Genomic DNA, 13070 nt, shown 5'->3' with positions numbered 1-13070 from the left:
TTCTTTCGCTGCCACCATGTGATTATTACCCCGTTCTAAGCAATTAAACTCTTTGTTCATATAGCCTCGCGAGCGCAGGATAGGCATGTATGTTCCATGCATAAAAAGAAACAAAGCTTAAAGTGTAGAAACAAATAAAACAAGTTTATTATTTACAAGGGATTGGAATAAAGATCTCTTCAAAGCAGGAGACATCAACGTCACTACAATGTTGCCAAACCAGTAAGCTGTTGGACTCTCTGAGTGTTTTGACCTTCTTTACAAATGTAGCTCTTAGGGATGTCAAATAACTCAGGACAGATGTATTTTAATGTTTGTGGGACTTGGTGTAATGACCCAGACCTTTTAGTCTGTTTTATCAGGAGTTTTTGCCTCGGGGAACCTTTTACACACAGGATTCCCCCTCAGGCTTATTATTACAGACTCCCAAAGTACTGTACCAGTGGACCACTGACTGTTCAGTCTCTGTACATCCACTGACCAAGAACTCTCACAAATCCTGGACAATTTCCCTTGTTCAGTCACCACAAAGAACCACACTCTCTCCAAGAACATAAGAACAGCCCTGCTGGATCAGGCACAAAGCCCATCTAGTCCAGCATCCTGTTTCACACAGTGGCCCACCAGATGCCTCTGGGAAGCCCACAGGCAAGAGGTATGTGCATGCCTTCTCTCCTGCGATTGCTTCCCTGCAACTGGTACTGAGAGGCATCTTGCCTCTGAGGCTGGAGGTGGCCCACAGCCACCAGACTAGTAGCCATTGATAGACCTGTCCTCCATGAATTTGTCTAAGCCCCTTTTAAAGCCATCCAAGCTGGTGGCCATCACCACATCTCATGGCAGAGAATTCCACAAATTATGCGCTGTGGGGGGAGCGGTCCTTCTTCTTGTTCTGTTCTGTCCAACTCTGAACAGCTTCAAACTGTCACCAATTGTCATCATTTAAATCACTCCGTGAACCAGTGTTCCCTCTAACAGGGATTCCCAGATGTTGTTGAATACAACTTCCAATCCCCAGCTGCAATGGCTTTTGCTTGAGAAGTCTAGGGGTTGTAGTCAACCACAACTGGGAATCCCTGTTAGAGGGAACACCGCCCTGAACATTTCATATATGGCTTCCATGACAACCTCTGATCACCCTTCCTTCCTCTCTTTCTCTCTCCCACCCGCCGCACCCAACGCTCTGCATGTATGTTTCTTCACAGTGCCTAAAGGTGATGGCAGGTCCCCATCTGACTTCTGAAGGCCAGGGCCTCCTGAGTAGGGGCCTCAGTTGATTAACACAATGCACAGGCAGATTTATACAGGAGAAATCAGGTTTTTAAGACACCCCAGTCCCAGATAGGCAGGCCTGTTTGGTCAAAATAAGTACTTTGAAGTGTACCTTGAAATAAATGAGAAGAGAAACAATTTGACACAGAAAAGCAATGCTGCTTCAAAACGTTCAAACACCTGTGTCTTAAATTTTGCTCAAGCTTTAGGAAGTCAGCCCTTTCAGGCTTTCCTTTAAGGGAAGGCAAAATGTGTCAGACAGAGTAGGTCCAAATTAACAACTTGGCTAGCATATTTAATATCAGTTAGTTTCCAAATGCTTTTTACAGGCAGCCTAACATATACAACACATTGCATTAGTCTAGCCTTACCAAAGCATTGATAGATTTGAAAAGATTGATTGAATAGGAGAGGTCACAATTGGTGTGTCAGCTGAAGCTAACGGGCTGCACACTAGGCTACTAATTGGACATCCCTGAGTATCATAGCTTCTACCAGAGCCAGAGGAGGAGGGAGAGTTCACTAGGGGTGTGCACGGAACCGCACAGTTGCGGTCCGGGTGGAGGGGGTCCCTTTAAGGACGGGGAGGGTTTACTTACCCCTCCCGCTGCTTTGCCCCCTCCAGCACCCGTATTTTCTGTAGAAATTGGGGCATCAGGATACTTCCCCGCCACCCCTTCTGCCTCCTCATTGCAACAAGCCTTCTGCGCACGCGGCGCGGCGCGCGAGCTTCACATTTACCCGACACGACGGGTAGACCAGGCCTCCGGCGGTTGGAGGCCCATTCTACCCGTCGTGTCGGGTAAACGTGAAGCTCGCATGCCGCGCCGCGTGCGCAGAAGGCTTGTTGCAATGAGGCGGCAGAAGGGGCGGCGGGGAGGTATCCTGACGCCCCAATTTCCACAGAAAATACAGGCGCTGGAGGGGGTAAAGCAGCGGGAGGGGTAAGTAAACCCTCCCCGCCCTTAAAGGGACCCCCTCCACCCGGACAGGTCCGAACCGGTCCGGACGCCTTTACAATGGCCTCCGGACCGGTCCGGACCCACCCCTAGAGTTCACTGGGGTGAATCTTTGACTGTAAGTGATTCCCCATCTGCTTTATTTTGATGTGGGAAAACCCCCAAAAAAGATTTCTGGGGATAAAGTGGCAAAACCCTTCCTAGAGGGTGGTAAAGTGGTAAAACCCTTCCTAGAAGGGGCTGGACATTCCTAGGCCTCCAGAGGCATATGACTATGGCAGACCCAAGACAAAGAGTAGCACACTTCACCAACAAGGGTTTATTATTAGATTAAAAGAAAAACAAGAGTGTGCAATAAGAACAACTGTTTCTTCATAAAGCAGATTGTAAGAAAGAGGTTTTCATTAACCAGGCAACTCAGATTCAAGCAACACAATAAAGGAAAATAACTTCCCTCCTGCATCTAACTGTACTGGTTCCTATCTTATTACTCACAGGCGGGGATCTTCCTGCTGTCTCCAGCCTCCAGGCTGTGGCCTTCCCATTTCCCCAGCAGCTTCTGAGGCAGCTGCTCAGGGCATTCTTTGGACAGAACTAACAGAACAAAGCTTTATCTTCTGCTGGTGGCTGAGAGTGTAGTTCCCACCCAGTCCTCTGGACTGGCCCTTCTGTTTTGATTTTCACAGGCTTTTTCCCTTATTTGAAAGGCCCCACCCTCCCAACAGTTGCTTTAAGTGAGGCCTCCCCCAAATCCTCCCCATCACTACAATGTGCCAAATTGGGCCCAAGAGTGCCCAGAGGCTGCAAATCTAGTTTTTTATACAGAGTTCAGCCTCATCCAGAAGAGGGGAAACGCCATTGCAAAGGCTTTCTACAGCACCTACCAACCAACTGCACCTCAGCTCTGTCTGAATTTTGCCCATTTTCAATTCCAGGCATCTATTCAGGGCATTCACTGCCATACTTGGATTGTACAAAAAGGAGAAACAGAGCTGGATGTCATCAGCATACTGATGACGCCTCCCTCCAAGTCCTAAGGCAGCCACTCCCAGTGATTCTACGTAGAAGTCCAACACCATGAAGGAAAAGACAGAACTTTGCAGAACCTCATAGCATGGGGCTCAGCAGAAGTTCACCAGCACCACCTTCTGGAACCAACCTACCTGGTAGGAGCAGAACTGCCAAAGCACTGTCCATCTAGCTCAGTATTGTCTGCACAAACGGGCAGCAGCTTCTCCAAGGTTGCAGGCAGGAGTCTCTCTCAGCCCTAGCTTGGAGATGCTGCCAGGGAGGGAACTGGGAACCTTCTGCATGCAAACATGAAGGTGTCCTTCCCAGAGCAGCTCCATCCCCCAAGAGGGATATCTTGCAGAGCTCACACGTTGCATCCCATTCAAATGCAAACCAGCGTAGGCCCCAATTAGCAAAGGGGACAGTTCATGTTTGCTACCACAAGACCAGCTCTCCTTCCTAAGATCTCCTCTTCTCTGTTTCCCCACTGCTGGACCACTAGCCTCCTTGTTCTCCCTCTCTGCCAGAGGAGTGTAGGGAGAAAGAAGAGTTACTTGCCACTCAAGAGACTTCTGCATTTCTGACCTAGAAGTGCAACTGCCTCAAAGACCATGAAAGGTGGAAAGGTGAGATACAAATTTTAAAAATTTAAATCAATAAATAAAGCAGTGTATTGCTGCTGCTGCTGCTGCTGCTGCTGCTGCTGCTGCTGCTGCTGCTGCTGCTGACCAGCCCTGAACACTCTCACAGCAGATAGTATGCACCTGGCTGAATTCCCTCTGCCATAATTGGAATAAAGCAGAAGAAAGTCAGAACCACATATGCAGCTTCACGTGGAGCTCTCTCTGGGATCATATATGCACATAGCTACAGTGCTTGCTGAGCTGTGCATAGAGCATGGGTAGTTTTGCCACTCAGCCACAACAAGCTACTCGGCCAAAACAAGCAGCAAACTGTAAACTGAACTGATGAACAGACTAGCTGACAGTATGGTGAACTGATTTAAAATAAGAGGATTCAAAAGTCACTATGGGGAAAAACAAATATAAATCATTTATTTAATTTTTAAATTCCATTTATTATTTAGATATTTCCTAATTAAAAATGCATACCAATACTATAAACATAAAAACCTATTGATTTAAAACTTAATAGCGTGTTTTCTAAACATGGGACAGTGTGTGTGTTTTCACAACTTCTGACTTAATATATTTACTTGTTTAGAAAAATATAGAGGAGGCCATTGCTTATTTTGAGATTTTGTCAAGCTGCATTAGATAGAATTATAACCACTCATGTCACAAACACTACTGACAATAATCAGGTTTTGGCATAGCAACCTCAGGTGAAAATGTAGCATTGCTGAACTATGGCGTTGCTTCCCTACAACTAATAAGTGTCACATAAATCTTAATTGTAATGCAGGGCTTGATAAATCCCAGGCACCAGGGAACCTTGGCACCTAGAAATTTAACTGTGGTGCCTAGATGGAGATATTCAGAGGTAAGAGGAGCCCATTTATCCTTCCCTTCCAACAAAGTCTGGTAATTTTGTCATGGGCCCACTGCCTAGACTCAAAGAAAATATGTCAAGGCCTGGTACACTGCTTACAGTGTTGGATTAAGAGCAGGGAGACCAAGGCTCAGATCCCATAAAGCTAAGTGACCTTGTGTCAGTCACAAGTTCTCAGCCTTACCTATATCACTGGATGGTTGTGACAATAAAAAGTACCAATATCAAACTCAGGAGAGAGTAGAAATCATCATCAAATGCTAGCAACACTGTAGCATTTCTCCACACCATCACCTGTAACACAACCATACACCCAGTGAACTAGAGAAGGGACAAATTTAATTTACGTGGACCATGCTTTAACAAGTCATCGTAAGTGGCCCAGCAGGGAAATGCTTGACTAACAAGCAGAAGGTTGCTGGTTCGAATCCCCACTGGTATATTTCCCAGACTATGGGAGACAACTCATACTGTGCAGGAGGAGGCAATGGTAAACCCCTCCTGTATTCTACCAAAAGAAAACCACAGGGCTCTGTGGGCGCCAGGAGTCGAAATCAACTTGATGTCAGACTTTACTTTATGCTTTAACAACCACTACTACTAGGGATGTGCACAAACAGGTTCAGAGGCCCTTTTGCAGGCCTCCGAACCAGTTCGAACGTTGCCCAACTCGAGGGTTTTACGGCGGGGGGGGGGGCTTTAAGGGTGGGGGATGATGCAGTTACCCCCCCCCGTGTGTCCCCCACCAGCACACGTCTCACTAAAAGCCCTTCAGGGCGGCAGCATACCTCCCTACCACCCCACTCTGACGTTATCCGGAAGTAGCAGCTGAGACTGTGCGCATTGCTCATGGACGCGTGTCGCGCTCACACATTGGGTGCGTGCACACGATGTATGCAACGTGCGTGCAACCAACACGTGCAGTCGCAGCTGATACTTCTGGCTAGTTCCGGATAACGGAAGCGGGGGCGGGGGGTAAGTGCATCCTTCCCTGCCCTTAAAGCCACCACCCCCACCGTTGAACTGGCCCCCGCCGGTTCCGTGCACATCCCTAACTACTACTACAAATAATAAAGGAAAGGTTGTGCCACCGAGTTGGTGTCAATTCCTAGTGTCCACATGTGGTTCTCTTGGTAGAATACAGGAGTGGTTTACCATTGCCATCTCCCCCGCAGTCTGAGATGATGCCTTTTAGCACCTTCCTATATCACTGCTGCCCAATACAGGAATTTCCCATATTCTGGGAAACACACCAGCGGGATTCAAACCAACAGCCTCCCACTCTCTAGGCAGGTGGCTTCCCCACTGTACCATTAGGGGGCTACTGCAAGTCGTACTGACTGCTAAATCAAATATTCCACCCTACATTGTAGTACATAAGCTTCTACAGTTTCTTCTTTACATCCTCTGCAGGGAAAGGAGTAACAGACACCATTCCTAGAGGAACATCTAGTTGGAAGAGTTGAGATACACCGTGTGTATGCAACATAAGTAATTAATAACGCCCCAGTTTTTTCTTAAACATAATTACCTATTTGAGCAACAATAGCAGTCACCACCATGAACACTAAAACAAGTCAGCAAGCTGTTAACCCAGCAATGAAGACTGAAGCAGTAGAGCCTACTTTCAATGAAACCACTAATCAAAGGTTTTATCTAACTTACTGTTTATTACCCACCACAAACACTGCATGTCCGTGTTATAATGCTGCAACACAGAACACCTAGGGTGGTATCACAAATATTGTAACCAATATTTGGAAACAGGAGATGGTGTTGCTAAGCCCTCATTCAGAATACTTCAGTTCTGAGCACCAGAGTTTAAGCAAAATAAGAATTTAGGGAGAGAGCCATGAGGAAAAACACAAGTCTAGAGGACAAGATCACATGAGAAAAGACTCAAGGAACTGCATACAGTTAGCCTAAAGAGATGGTGACTGGGATAAGGAAGTGTCTGTAAATTTCAACTTACAAGGATATTTGAAAGAAGTTTAGCAAGCAAGTAGTCTTGCATTTAAGAACAGTCTATCAACAGACAAAGCTGTGCAGACAAATTTTGGAATTCATTCCTTGAAGACTTTAAAAGAAAGGGAAAGACAGCTGATGCTTTAGGCAAGGGTGCCTTCCTGAGGGTGTCCTTCCAAATGGCAGAGTGTTAGAAAGCATTCAGTCCAACTGTCTTCTGGAACATTGTTTAAACCCCTCCTCTCCATAAATCATTGCCAGATATTCAACAAAGTGCATTTTGCAGCTTTAAAGGAGACACATGCACCAAAGTTCAGAGCTAGAAGAACTTTGCAAATTGCAGACAAATTCCTAGAAAGGAATATTTTCAGATCTTTATATCTCAATTTGTTCTTAGAACCATCATAGTGCGAATTGTACCTTATCAAGGGTTTTCATGTAAATAACCAACAGTTGATGGAGAATCCCATGGCCACCAATGCACATAAACTAAATAGACTATTTCAGCTTGCTACTTCAGACATGGTCAGCATCTTCAAGAACTTTATACTAATGGCCAAAAGTATAACAAAAGTTCAAAAAAATATTTAGAGAAGTATGTGGCAAAATGAAATATGAACTTTTGAAACATCCATCCTGGAGTTCTGGCTGGCCCCCAAAATCCTTGATTTCCTGCTCTTTATTCTAAATAACCCAAGGATGGACAGCAGAGAATGGACTACTTTCATATTCCATTGTTAAAACTCCTGAAACAAGTTCAGCCGCAGTCAGAGACGGGAGAATGCGCTGCACATCTGTACTTACATATTCTTTATTCCATGAAAGAGCCAGCGTGGTGTAATGGTTAGAGTGCTGGACTAGGACTGGGGAGACCCAAGTTCAAATCCCCATTCAGCCATGAAACTAGCTGGGTGACTCTGGGCCAGTCACTTCTCTCTCAGCCTAACCTACTTCACAGGGTTGTTGTGAAAGAGAAACTCAAGTATCTAGTACACCGCTCTGGGCTCCTTGGAGGAAGAGCGGGATATAAATGTAATAATGATAATGATGATGATAATGAAAGCAATAAATTCTGGAACTCCATATTACTTTGACCTTTGTCCTCCCCCATCTGTCCACCCATCCAAGTTTTATATAATATATTCTCTGAAAGGGAAAAGAGAAAGGGCTTGCCACTAGTTAGCATAACATAGCTGGAAAACCAGAGGACTACAAGATAACAAGAAATTAGTTCTGACATTGCAACCCTAAAAACACTTAGAAACAGTCTCGTTACTTTCAGCAAAACTTCCTTCCCAGGAAGTGTGCTCAGACATGCAGCATACGTTATAGCACGAATATCTGTGCTTGCTCTTAAGAAAATGGATTTAAAACTGAGGATTGTTTGTTACCTCTTGTGTATGTATTCCATATCATGCTCTCATGACACATTTTTCAAGAAATAATGTTGCACCATACCACTGGGATTGTTTAAATATCAGGTTCAAGCAGATAATAGGCTTTCTATTTCAGCCTGTCAAGATTTTGGAAAAAGTCCAGTTTGTCCTACAAATACAATGGACTGAGAGTTTTTTTCCTGGCTCAGAAGCATCTTCCAAATTCACAAAGCCATCTTAGAGATATATAACAAATTTCTTAAGTGACTCAACCACTCAGTGGCCATTGGACATGTTACTGACGTCATACCTCACATTTAACAATACTCCAGTCCAACAAGGACACACAAAATTATGACTGCAATTCCTCCTCAGAGTTCTGGCACTGAAGCTTCATTCACATAGTCATCAACAGAACCTATAAGTGTGGATGGGGGCCCCAATCTTCACGCTTTCATGCCTAGTAGTCTTGCGGAACACATCATCACTAGCACATATCTACACTGAAAATTAGGACCTAAATTTCTAGTTTGGGATACCTTCACTAACAATTTATCTTCATGCTTCACAAAGATAGGACTATTTCTGTTCAGCATTCACACATACACATATAGTTCTCTTGATTTCTTTTACACACACACACACAATTACAATTTTGCAGGTGATACAACAGTAGCCAAACCACTTGAAATTAAGAAACTTCATTACAGAAGCAACAACTACTATTCTGATGTTCGTCTGTTTTGTTTTCAGAGTTATGCTGTTAATGGGTTTTTGTTGTATCAGTGATAAACAAACGATTGATTGAACAACAACACAAGGAAGCATAACCACAACAGTTCTGAAGAGGTGGTCTAAAAAACAGAATGCGCAATCAAGAACACCAGAAATAATTTTGACAGGTTAACAGAACCTAACTTCTCCTCTCCAAGGTAATATGTGCCAGCAATAGTGCTGAAATCCTTGCATTGCTGATTATAGTATTTTGGAAATGTCAAAGTCCCAGAGCACATGCCCAGGTTGACTAAGTGCAAAATAAACTTATTTGAGCTAAACAGACAACTGCTCAAAAAGGAAAATTGCTTGGAATACATTATCTATCAACAGAGTTGTAAATGTCAGTGTACTGACAAAATACCCAGTACAGGAAGGAAAAAGGCAGAGGAACCTCATTAAGCATATTAAAAGAATCCAGATACACCATAAGCAGCTAAAAAGTGAGCAAAGGGTCCAAAAGCCTCTCAACAACCTCTCTTGCTGTTTAAAGTCAAGAATACCCCCAATATTAGAGAAGGTGAATACTAACCACAGAAGTTTTAAAACCAGGTATCTCTTTTTTGCACATCTCTCACCATTGTCCCTTTGTACGGAAGTCAACAGAAAGAGCAACGCCTGCCCCTTTCAGAGAATACTTAGCTGAACTCCTGCTTGGTTTATATAGCATATTCTGTCAATCGCTTTGCATCCCAAGTTCTCTATACCTTTTATCCCCTTTTGATTGGATTAGGGCAGCAGGATGGGGGGGGGGGGGGAAGAGAGAGATACCCAGAACATTTAGGATAAAAAGGCTGTACAGTATCATACTCATTCCAAATTTTAGTCCTTTTCTCCCACTTTTTCTTTTCTTTCTTTCTGCACAGCCAGAGAACTCCCAAACTAGAGACTTTAAATCAAATTCTAAGCAGGTGGTTTGGAATGGCTCCGAAACGGGAAGAGGCCTAAAAGGAACAGGTATTTTAAAAAAAAACACGGGGGGGGGTTGCCACCCTTCTCCTTAACCACAGCCTCTCCATTCTATCCACTTATCTTGGCAGCTTCTAACTGAGGCAATCCAAACAGCAGAAGCAGAAAGAGGTGCTGTTAATTTAAAGACAGGCAAAGGATGAGTTACAAACACACACACACACATATACACACACACACACACCCCTCCAAAAAAGCAAACAAAAGACACTGGTGCCTGAAATAAAGCACAATCTCCTTCTGATCAAAAAGAAAAGGCAAGGCAGCAAGCACCTCTTCCCTAGGAATCCAAGAAAGGGGATTTCCGATCAGATGCACACCCCAGCCCCCTCCGATCCCTTCTCCCCTCCTCTCCTTTTGCCCACCGAGGCACACCACAGACCAGCCTCCCATGCACAGATGCTGCACGGGCAGGGGAGGGGGAGGCAGGGAAGCGACCACTTATTCCGAGCAAGCCTTTGGGAGGGGGAGGAAGGCGGATTATCTGTGTCTGAGGCGCTCCCCTGTGTGGACCAGCACGCGTGTCAAGGCGAGAGAGAGAGAGAGAGAGAGAGAGAGAGAGACAGAGAGAGAGAGAGAGGGACTCAGACGGGGGGGGGGGGAGAAAGAGACCCAGGGGCGCCCGCGCACACCTGGCGTGATGGAGGAGGGTCTCTCCCTGCATCCTCCCTCCCAGGCTGCAATGTCAAATCCTGCAAACAGGAAACCTGCATATTCTTGGGGCTGGGGGAAGAGGGGCGGGGGGTTGTGTGTGTGTGGGGGGGGGAATCAGCCCAGTGGGAGTCTCGCCGGTAGCGGGGACGGGGAGGGGGGAGATGTGAACACAAAGGCGAGAGAAGGGAGGCAGGGGGGAGGGGCAGGGCGAGGGGGAGCAGGGCGAGGGGGGGCAAGAGCGGGAGGGGGAGAGAAGGGAGCGGGGGGCGGAGGGAGCAGAGGGAGGAGGGGGCAAGAGCGGGAGGGAGGCAGGTTCTGGGGGGGAGAAGGTGGCTGTGGGAGAGGAGGCGGCGGCGGCGGCTGGGAAAAAGGAGAGGAGGGATGGAGGGATGGAGGGGGGACCAGGAGGGGAGGATGCTGCTGCTGTGCCTGCCCTGGCCTCACCTCAGCGCGGTGGGTGGGGGTGGGAGAGCCGCCGCCGCCGCCTCCTCCTCCCTCCTCCTCCTCACGCCCGGCTGTGGCGGCGACAGCAAGCCGAGGCGGCTGGGCTGGGCTGCTGCCTCGCAGGGCTCCCCTCACACGCGCGCGCAGCCAGCGGGAGAAAGAGCGCGAGGCGCCGCAGCAGCAGCAGCCGCCACCGCTGCCACCGCGCGGCCCCGCCTCCCTCCAGCCCTCGCGGCCGGCTCGGCCCCGCCTCCTCCTCCTCGCCTCCTCCTCGCCCTCCCAGGGAGTCGAGCCTCCGCCGCCGCTCGAAAGGTTACAGGCCCGCCAAGGCGCCTGCGCAGTGGCCGGGGATGGCGGCGCAGGTGCCCCTGGAGGAGGGAGCGCTCGAGGGGCCGCTCTGGGCTACCTGAGAGTGGCGGCGCCGGCCAGTGCGCAGGTGCGTGCGGCGGGGTGAATGGAGACCATGGAGACCGCGTTGCTAAGCGGCGGCGGCGGCGGCGCCCATCACAACGAGGGCGGGGGGAGGAAGGAGCGGGGGCCTGCCCCACGTGGGGCTCGGGGGCAAAGCGCAGGGGGTGGCACGCCGCTTGCTCTTGGACTACCACTACCCCCATCATCTGCTGCTGCTGCAGCACCACCACCCCCGCTCTGAGGCAGGATGTGGAGGATGGGAGCGGTAGTCCCCAGCAGCAGGAGGGGAACCCCCAGCATCGCCACCCCCACCCCTGACGCCCCTGACCTGAGAGGCGACCAGGGAGCGACCTCAAGGCAGGTCTGCCCGGGGCCATCCACACCTTGCACTGGGCAGACCTGCAGGGGCCCCTCCGTGTCTCCCTGTGAAACCATGACCCACCTTGCAGAGATGCGTGGTGGAAGTGAAATGTTGCCTGTCCGTTAAGCTGTGCACACAGGCAGGCCGGCTCATACCTGATGCTGAGCAAGTCTGCGGATAGGCATACTATGGAGGAACATAGGCAGCTGCCGTATGCTGAGTCAGTCCATTGGTCAATCTAGCTCAGTATTGTCTTCACAGACTGGCAGCGGCTTCTCCAAGGATGCAGGCAGGAGTCTCTCTCAGCCCTGTCTTGATGCTGCCAGGGAGGGGACTTGAAACCTATATGATCTTCCCAGAGTGGCTCCATTCCCTGGGGGGAATATCTTTCACTGCTCACACTTCTACTCTCCCATTCATATGCAGGGCAGGCTCTGCTTAGCTAAGTGGACAAGTCATGCTGGCTACCACCAGATCTCCTCCCTACAGATGTCTGTATGCTCGTTCATGTGTTTGTGTAAATGGGTGTATGTTTTAAAAGGGAGCATGAAAACAGGCCCCTCAAATGCATGGCCCAGACAGGGAGTGTACTTCTGCACCTGCATTTAACATGACATGTGAATGACTGTACCTGTGTACAGATCTGTACTTGTGCACACTGTACACTCGTATGAGTATTAAACATAATGTGTGCATGGTCCTACAATGACCATGATGCATGGATTATATAGAGGTTAAGAATCAGAGAGTGCTCTGCCTAGCATGCACATGTATAGGCATATAGATAAAGGCACTGCATATAGGGCTGTGCAAAACTTCAATGACTGAATTGGGTTTGGGTCCAAATTGAATTCAGCCAGAATCAATGTCAAATTGGTCCCAAGACTCTCAAATGGCTGCACAGCCCCTGAGCAAATTCCCAAGAGACCCTGTGCCTTTTCTACAACTTCAAAGAGTGGCGAGGGGAACCTCTGCCTTCTTTAAATCGAAGCAGTTACAGCTCTTAGTGCTGGCAGAAAACTAGAGTGGCCAAGATAAAAGACAGGAAAATTTGAGCTAATCCATTGATAACTGTGTGGAAAGAGGCCCTTAGGAAGTCTCTCTTCATCACTGGCAGGTAACTGCAAATGGACAGTGCTTCACATAGGCATCGGGGATTGGGGAGGAGACAAGGGGAGGCAGTTGATCCCCCCATAGATTGAGTTGTTCAATGGGGCATACTCCCAGGTAAGTGGATATAGGATTGCAACCTTTTCCCCACACCCTGGAAAAAGTCCTGTGGGCCCTCATGAAGGTCTACCTGCTGGAAGTTTTCACCATGCTACCATAAGACAGAATTTGGAAGGCTGGCTGGCACTAAGA

The 13070-nt window shown here is 47.9% G+C and overlaps 1 protein-coding gene across 2 annotated transcripts in view; it reads right to left on the bottom strand.

Moving 5' to 3' along the window:
- Positions 1-11260, bottom strand: part of CTNNA2 (catenin alpha 2) — a 783863-nt gene extending 772603 nt beyond the window's left edge. The window contains exon 1 of one of the 2 annotated variants that reach the window (XM_053257021.1): positions 10937-11260. The gene's annotated coding sequence lies outside the window, so the exon portion shown is untranslated. Of the gene's footprint in view, positions 1-10111; positions 10141-10936 lie in introns of those variants that run through there. The other variant, XM_053257022.1, reaches the window with a different exon arrangement.
- Positions 11261-13070: the final 1810 nt, after the last annotated feature.

This window comes from Hemicordylus capensis, chromosome 5 (assembly GCF_027244095.1).
Source record: "Hemicordylus capensis ecotype Gifberg chromosome 5, rHemCap1.1.pri, whole genome shotgun sequence".
Classification (NCBI taxonomy): domain Eukaryota; kingdom Metazoa; phylum Chordata; class Lepidosauria; order Squamata; family Cordylidae; genus Hemicordylus; species Hemicordylus capensis.
Note: the sequence above shows the minus strand (reverse complement) of the source record. Positions and strands in the feature narration are given on the sequence as shown.